Genomic DNA, 9440 nt, shown 5'->3' on the forward strand with positions numbered 1-9440 from the left:
AGACCAATATCCTTCATTAACTTACACATAAAAAACTTAAATATTAGCAAGTTTAATCCAGCAATACATAAAGAGGACAATACATTACAACCAAGTGAGATTTATCCCAAGAATGAAAGATTGGTTTTGCATTGAAAAATCAGAGTTATTCATCATATTAACAAAATATAGGAGAAAAACCATTTAATCATTTCAATAGATGCAGAAAAAGCATTTGACAACATTCAACAACCACTATGATAAAAACTCTCAGAAAACTAGGACTAGAAAGAAACTTTCTTAACCTGATAAAGGCAGTCTACAAAAATCCTACAGCTAAAATGATAATGGAGGAAAATATAATTCCCCACCCCTGAATTTGAGAATAAGGCATGGACGTTCACCACTTTTATTAAGTATTGTTCTGGAAATCCTAGGCAGTGCACTAGACAAGAAAGAAAAATAGAAGTTATACAGATTGGAAAAAATAGAATTATCTTTATTCAGAGATGAAATGTTTGTGTATGTAGAAAATCCTAAGCAATCTACAAAGAAAGAAACATGAAATTTAAAAATCACTATAATTTATAATAGTATCCTAAAACATGAAATACTTAGTGATGCATTTAATAAAATACGTGTAAAACATTTACAGTGAAAACTAAAACCTATTAATAAGAGAACTTAAGACCTATAGTAATGGAGAAATGTATCACGTTCATGGATTGGAAGACCCAGTATTTTTTATTTTTAGTCACAAAAATTTAACGTTTGAAGATTTCCATCACAAAGCAAGATTACACATAGACAAAAATTAGGAAAGTAAACAAATAGAAAATTTGTTAGCAGAGGAAAGAAAAGTAGTACATATGGCAAAATATTCAATCCCACAAGTTACTTATAAAATGGTAATTAAAATAGCAAGTGAATACCAATTTATAACTAATAAATTAGATGTACTAAAATTAACAGCCAGTGCTGACTAGGTTGTAGTCAATGGGTATACTATATTGGTGACAGTGTGAATTGATGTAATTCTTTTTGGCAAACAATTTGCAATACATTTGAAAAGAAACATACATCTATTGCATGTGATACTGGACATCCTGTAACACAGCATCTACAGCTTTGTCTCCTTCTCCTCCCACAGTGGACAGAAATAATTCCATATTCAATCTTGCCAAGGTGCCCCACAGTATCAGTTACTGGGTGTTATCTGACATCCTCAGATATATATGAGGATGAAGGATCAGAAATATTAAACCCAGGCCCAGGAAGTACGAGTATATATTAGGAAAAGGATACCACAAAGGAACGAAGACGCATGTATTAAGAAGAAATTTGGGGGGCTTCCCTGGTGGCGCAGTGGTTAAGAATCCGCCAGCCAATGCAGAGGACATGGGTTCGAGCCCTGGTCTGGGAAGATCCCACGTGCTGCGGAGCAACTAAGCCCGTGCGCCACAACTACTGAGCCTGCGTGTCACAACTACTGAAGCCCACGAGCCACAACTACTGAAGCCCTTGTGCCTAGAGCCCGTTCTCTGCAACAGGAGAAACCACTGCAATGAGAAGTCCGTGCACCACAATGAAGAGTAGCCCCCGCTCGCCACAACTAGAGAAAGCCCGTGCGCAGCAACGAAGACCCAACGCAGCCAAAAATAAATAAATTAATTAATTTTAAAAAAAGAATATATTTTTTAAATATCCTGCTGGTCATCAAGAAGATAACAGCAATTCCAATTTTTTTGGAAATGAGGGAAAGATATGAATAGGCTAGTTACAGAAAAGGAAACCCCCAAAAGCCGCAAGGATATAGTAGGAGTGGAGACGGGTACAGCCATAGCAGAGAGCAGCGTGGCACGACTGAATCCAATGACGTCTTCCCATCCCTAAAGCCCAGCAATTCTGCTCCTGGGAACTTGCCACTGGTCCCCTTAATGGGTATGTATGAGGATGTCCATCAGGTACTTTTCACAGAGGCGGGAGTCAGAGACCCCTAGACGTCCCACTGACCCTCCTTCTGACCTTATTTCAGACCCTCAGGTGGGTCTGGTTAATTCATGAGTTTCCTCTTGTGATATGGATGACAGCAGAAGCCAACATGCTAGACCCTTGCTCAGTACATTCTCTGGGCTTTTCCCGCACATGTCCAACCAGTGTCCACGCCTACTCACTACCTACCCGTGTGAGTCCGATTCTGCACTGATGTGTTTTTTTTTTTTTTCCCAGTGATGATGATTCAAACCTCTTTGCTAAACCTAAAACTAAAAAACTATAAGAATGTCTGCTCACGGCTCCCCCTTTGCAACTCCCACAGGGGAACCTGGGACACAGAGCTCATTGAGTCTTCCGTAAGTGACTGTGAGGCTTTAATTCCCACCTGGCTTTCGTACAAGACCACAGCTCGGCCTCCCTAGTCCAGCTCCCTACTGCCCATTATTCAGAGAAGATGGCCTGCTCTCCTTTCCTCGTGTTTATATGTTAGTCTGGCCTGAATTGTAATCACTTCTGTACCCTCTGCTTTCTCCTGAAAAAAGTATGTGGCTTTACAAATTGGACCACGCGAATCATTTCCTCTGCAAGGAGTTCACTGACACCATCCACTCCCACCTCCCACCTGTCCTTTTCCACTCCTTTCAAATAGCTCTAGTTTACCATCTGCAGCCTTTGACACATCTCCCTTGACATGTTTTTCAACCTAAATACCAGCTTTATTACTGATAAAACTGATTGGGGGACTTCCCTGGTGATGCAGTGGTTAAGACTCCATCCTCCCAATGCAGGGGGCCTGGGTTTGATCCCTGGTCAGGGAACAAGATCCCATGTGCGTGCCACAACTAACAGTTCGCATGCCACAACTAAGAAGCCTGTGAGCTGCAACTAAGGAGCCTGCCTGCCACAACTAAGGAGCCCACATGCCACAACTATGGAGCCCACCTGCTGCAACCAAGGAACCCACAAGCCACAACTAAGACCCAGCACAACCAAATAAATAAATAAATACATTAAAAAAAAAAAACAACAAAAACTAACTGATTGGGGGTACTTCCCTGGTGGTCCAGTGGGTAAGACTCCGATTTCCCAATGCAGTTCCATCCCTGTTCAGAGAACTGGATCCCACATGCCGCAACTGAGGAGTTCGTGTGCCACAACTAAGGAGTCTGCACACTGCAACTAAGTCCCACATACCGCGGAGCAACTAAGCCCATGCGCCACAACTACTGAGCCTGTGTGCTAGAGCCCACGAGCCACAACTACTGAGCCCGCACGCAGCAACGAAGACCCAATGCAGCCAATAAATAAATAAAGAAATAAACAAGCTAACAGAAAAAAAAAAACATCTAGACCTGGTCTAGATGTCGAGTAGCCAAAGGGAGGACTCTGGTGGGTTCTGTGGCTTGGCCGCTCACCATGTACTCCAACCTCGGTCCGGTGAGGCCTCTTCTACCGCACACGCTGGAGAAATAAGAGCTGCGTTTCCCCAGCCCCCTTTGGAACTAGCATCCTGGGCGAGGTCCAGGCGTGGCCAGCTAGTTGCCCTCACGTGCGATGCAGGGGGCAAAGCAAGATGGAAGTCCACTTCTGGGTGCCCTTCCTGTGAGTCACAGGGACACGGTTTCTGTGTGAGTACTAGCAGAGTGTCCATGTGTGCTGGGACGCACAGTGCGGCCCTGGGGGTGTGCTGGGCCACCTTGGACCTGCTGGCGACAGCCAAGCGGGAGCGTCTCTTTGCGGCCAGGCACTCAGTGACGTCGTGTCGGCGGCCTGCAGTCAGTCAGCTGTGGTGGGAGTGGGTACAGCGTGGAGATCAGCAGATGCAGGGCCCCTGCTGCATCTGGAGAGCCTTTGTTAAAGCTTCACCAGTGCAGCACTGGCTGCCCAGGTGAGGGCGCCTGCTGAGTGAGCGTCCACCTCGGGTTAGCCTCTGGGGCCGAGGCCAGGGCTGCGGAAGGATGGTAACCAGCCCAGCAGGTGGACGAGTGGCCTGGAAACAGCCGAGAGGAAGCCAGACCGGCTCGTGTCACCTCCTGGCCCTGGGACGCGAGGGGCCAGGCTGGCCCAGGAGCAGGAGGGTCCACATCACTGGCAAGGACAGCAGGGAGCACGAGGAGGACGAGGGGCACCTGAGAGGAGGTGGAGAGAAAGTAGAATCAGCATCCGTCACCACAGCTGGTGTCACCGCCACAGCTCCTTTGATTCCAGGCACGTCCTTAGGGCGCTTGGGGTTGACTGGCGTTAACCCTGTTCTAGCACAGAATCTTCATTTCCCCGTTTCCATCCCGCTCCGCAGCTGGGGGGCCTGTGAGGCCTTGGCTGGCGCATCTCTCAGGACAGCTGAGGTGGATCATCTCTCTGTCAGGAAAGTTGCTGTTTCTGTGTTCAGTTAGGTAAGTCAGTGGCTCCCCGCTAAGAATACTCACGGGAACCTAGCCCGGGTTAGCTGAGCAGCGCTGACCTATGGCCTGAGCATCGAGTCCCTCCCCCTCCCTCGGTTCACCCATGGAAGCCCTAACCCCCTCACAGGATGGACTTCGGAGGCGGGCCTTTGGGAGGTAATAGGGTCTGGACGAGGTCATGCGGCTGGCGCCTCCATGATGGGGTCAGTGAACACACCCACCAGCCCTGACCTCCCCACTCGGCGGAGACCCCGCTGCTTGGAGGTCCTACACTTCCCCTGCTGTTTGTGGTTTACTCTGGGCTTTACTGGGGGGAGGGTCGGAGGGCTTTGGGGGTGGGTGGGTGGCCCTTATTGCCTGGAGCAGATGGTTTGGGAGACGGGTCAAGGCCTTGGGAGTGGAAAGGCGTCGCTCCTGTCTCGGTGGTGACTCCGTGGGCACTCGGCACCGGCTCCACGCCGCCAGGCCCCAGACAGGAGGGGCCGGTCTGTGCAGGCGCATCTGGGGCATGCGAAAGGAGCGGGCCTTCACGGCGGAACCGAGTCTGTGCAGCCCAACGGGGTCTTCGGGGCGGCCCGTGGGGGGCAGGGCGGCAGCCAATCCGGTGCCGGCAGGCGACCTCAGGGGTGTCTGTGCAGGCGCCCTGGGCGTCCTTGGGTAGAAGGGGCGGGGCCTCGTGAGGCGCTCGGGCGCTCTCTCGTCAGCTCTTAGAGGGACACGCCGCGGCCATGCAGGCCCCGGGGGACGGCAGCGCGGTAGGTGCAAGGGGCCGAGTTGGCCAGCAAAGCTCCGGAACTCCTGGTTGCCAGAGTGGAACAGGTAGCCCTGAAGGCGAGGGTGGTCCCCGGCACCCGGAAGCCCGGCGTGGGCCCAGCAGAGGAGGAGCAGCGACGGGAGCAGCTGCTGCAGGTCCCCAGGGTGGGCGGGAACCACGTGCCCTAAGAGCTGGTGGAGATGCAGCGCTCGCGGCTGTAGGGCCTGGAAGCAGACGGCTGGTGTTGTATCCTTTCCGTGGAGCCTCCCTGGGCTGTGGCAGCGGTGCGGTGGCAGGGTACATGGCGGCCGCCTGCGGAGGGGACGGAGGGGAGCACAGGGCGCAGTCAGGGGCAGCAGGGGCGGGCAGCCTGGCAGGAAAGGGGATTGTCAATGCCTGAGGAGCCTGGAGGGTGGGGAAGGACCAAAGGGTTAGGGAGGCGGCTCCGGGCGGTCTCATCCTGGAGTAAAAACGGGCCTCTGCGGTGTGGGCAAGCCCGAGATACCAGCAAATTCAGTGACGGATGGTGCCTTAACCACGTCTCCCCCAGCAAGCTCATAGTGCTTTTCCGATCCCCCCTGGAGGCACACATGGCCCACAGAGCTCTGATCCCAGATGCCCAGCGTGACCAAGGCGTGATTCAGGAGGAACTTAGAGTGAATGGCAGTGCCCTAGCTATGTGAGTTCTAGAAGAGCCTGCCGTGGGGGTGGGGTCGGTGGCAGGTGCTGGGATCTGATCTCTGTCTTGAGTGCTGTGATGGGGGCGCTGACGGGCTTGGTATAAGGAGGGGGCTGGGGGCTGGTGCCCTGGACCTACATGAGCGATCTCCCCTTTAACCTGATTTTCCTTTTCCCTCACTTGTAGTACATGGACTGCTGAAGACCTTGTTCTCTGCCGGATTTCCATCAGCTTCTTCCGCGATCAGCTTTCCCTGGTGATTCAGAATATTCAGCGCCCTGGGCCCCCGCCTCCCTAAAGGCTACGCGAAGGAAAGGGGGCTGAGGCCTAACCTTGTGTCGCCTACTAGGCAAGGCTTAGGGAATTCAAACTTGAGTAATCACCACTTTGTTATTTGGGTTTAATTTTTTGCCAGTACTGGCCCTTGGTATCTCTTGGTTCACTTGTTTTGTTTCCCTGCGGCTCGTGGAGTGGGATGCTTCAATGTGTATTACTGCAGAAAATAAAACTAGGCCACTGTTCTGTGTCACAGTTTCTTTTCAGCTAATGCATTTCTGGATTTTTTTATCTTTGTCCTCGTGTTGGAGGGAAGGTTCTGGAATTCAGATATTTCAGTAGTACAAGGTAATTGAAGACAGTTTAGGAAAATGAAAATCAAGCCCGATGTTCAGCACTAAATACTGTCAACATTTTAGAACTATTTTTTTAGTTGTACTTGCACAGTAAATGTATAACGGTATGCAATGTAGAAGTTATCCAGTTTAGCATTAAATTTTTTCCTGACTTTCTTTCATTTAACATACTAGCTTTTCCACCTTCTAAAAACTCTTCAAAAATATGTTACTGAGTGGAGGTATATAAGATGCATCATAATGTAATCATTGAACATTTAAGTTGTTTTCAATTTTTTCATTACTATGGTTAACGATTCAATGGAATTCATGCATATAATTCTTTCCATGAATGGTTATTTCCTTAAAGTATATTCCAAAAGTTAGAAATACTTTTCTATTTCTTTTCTGAGACTCTTGATCACAGGGAATTCCCTGGCAGTCCAGTGGTTAGGACTCCATGCTTCCACTGCAGGGGGCACGGGTTCGATCCCTGGTTGGGGAACTAAGATCCTGTAAGCCACACGGCATGGAAAATAGAGAGAGAGAGAGAGAGAGAGAGAGAGAGAGAGAGAGAGAGAGAGAGAGAGAGAGAGAGAGGAAACAGACTGTCTTAAAAAACAGAAAAAAGACTCTATCACAATCTCTCTTCAGAAGATACACCTACTACCAGATTTCTGGTTTCCCAACATCCTTGTCACAATTGGCTTGGTTTCCTACTAAAATTAAAAACTTAGTTTGCACAAGAAGAGCAAAACCCTAGGCCCAGTGCAATAACAATGTTGTGGCTGACTGGGCTTGTTTCAGATCAGTGCAGAAAAGCGCTGGGACAAGCACAGTGTGGTGAGCGCTCGGGCCGGCGGAGTTCGCTCCCTCCCACATCTTTTATCCTGTGATCTTGCTGAACTCACTGACTAGTTCTCCTCACTCTTGTCCATTGCATTTGGTTTTCTACATAGACAGTCATGTTGTCTGCACATAGTTTTACTTCTTCCTTTCCAATTGGGATGTCTTTTATCAATTGATCTGTCTCCTCATAATGGGTTGGATTCTTCTGAAGCTTAGCATACCCTTTTCCTTGGGTGCTGGGTATTTTTTTTCCTAAGTATATTCCAGAACTTCAAAAACTCTCATATTGTTAACTTACTTGGAGACAGTTTGATCCTTTGGAGTCTTGCCTTGAGACTTTATCGGTGGAAGCAGAGCAGCTTTTAGTCCTCCACACTATTGAGATAAGATCCCTCTGAGTACTGTATATGATGTCACCCGAATTCGGAGTTTCCACTAGCAGACCCTCCGTCCTTGGGCACGGTTCTCTCCCTGTGCCACTGTGTCCCCTCCGGTCCTCCACCCGCCAACTCCAGCTGCGTGCGCTCTGCGATCCACCCCCGAGACCCGGGGAGGTGGCTGGAGTCGGTCCGGACAGTCCGTGTAGACAGCAAGCTGGGGCAGCTGCACGGCTCACCTCTTCGGGGTCTCAGCTCCCAGAGATCCCTGACGGTCCTCCCTCACCTGAGGCCCAGTTTCTTCACAGCCTGTGTTTCATATATTTTGGCTGCATTTAGGGGATTCTTTCAAGCCAGTGCGGGGGAGATCCGGTCCCTGTTCCTGCATGTGCGTGAACGGAGTCTGCCGGCACAGAACCCAGAGAGCTCTGGCAGTGTGGGCTGGAGGGAGGGAGATGCTGGTGCTGGGGATGGTGGCGGTGGGCGTGGCGAAGACGGTGATGATGGAGCATCTCCCCCGCCAGCACGCAGCAGCTCTGGTGGCTACAGTGATACTGCCTTTCAAAATATGTCAGATCATGTCTCCCCTGCCTAATTCCCTTCACAGGCTCCATTCTCATGCAGAATATAAGCCAGAGGTCCTTGTAATGGCCAGCAAGTCCCCATATTCTAATCTGTGAATCCCCCATTGCCTCTCTTACCTCCTCTGCTCTCTCTTGCTCACTCCACGCCAGCCACGCTGGCCTCTTGCCTGTGCCCTCAATATTACAGGTTTTCTACTGACTTGGGGCTTTTTGCACAGTCTGTTCTCCCTGCCTTGAATGTGCTCTCAAATACAGCACCTGGCTGACTCTCTCATCTCCTTCGAGTCTGCCCAGATCTCATCTTCTCACTATGCTTCTTCCTGTGGCCACCAACAGCCCAGTGCACAGCCAATCCTCCTCCTGCTGTTCTTTTCCATACCACTCATCACCTTCTATGATACAGTATAATTTACAAATTGACTTTTTATTTCCTGCCTCTTCCTGATAGAGGTAAACCACTATTCTGACTTCTACCGCCATAGAGTATGAAAGTGAATTAAGTCTCACGTTGAAGAACAAAAACATGGAAATGATTTAAAATTTCAAGACAGATGTAAAACAGGTAGGATGCATTTGTTTATACAAAGGTAAACAAAAGATAAAACTCACTGAAATGGAGGTTTTGACCATGAAACAAAGACCAAAACAACAGTGCTGGATGGAAGCCAAATGGCGCTGATAAGGCAGAGGGGACACGTCCCATGGATTGTTGTGCCTTCCACATGGAGCTCCCCCAGGAACCGATGTCTGTACGTGGCGGCAGAGTGGGGTCAGGTTCGTTTTCATCCTCGTGGGGCTCCAGTGACCTGGCAGCCTTGATTGTCCCCGAGGCTCTCCAGCCCCCCTCTGCCATCGGTGAAGTGCCCGTGGCGGGGTGTCTGCATCTCAGCTCTGCTGTCTCCCATCGGGGCCCCTGCTCCAGCCTGCACCACTGCCACTCTCTCTCAGTTGCAGAAAATAAAAACTAAATTTATAAAAACAAATGACAATTAAAATAAGGAAATGATAACAATAAATGCAATTTAAGATCAAGGAAAATAAAGAAGTAGAAAGTTGGAAACTTAGGGAGCTGTCTGGTGAAGTAAAGGGGCCAGAGCATGAGAGGCCTGGGGCTCAGAGACCTTTAGGTCAGGTTTCCCGGCCCCTGCTTCTGAGGTTAGCCTTGTGGGCCGACCTACTCTCCTTTAGGTCAAGGGCTCAGCCTGGAGTG

This window comes from Phocoena phocoena, chromosome X (assembly GCF_963924675.1).
Source record: "Phocoena phocoena chromosome X, mPhoPho1.1, whole genome shotgun sequence".
NCBI classification, from domain to species: domain Eukaryota; kingdom Metazoa; phylum Chordata; class Mammalia; order Artiodactyla; family Phocoenidae; genus Phocoena; species Phocoena phocoena.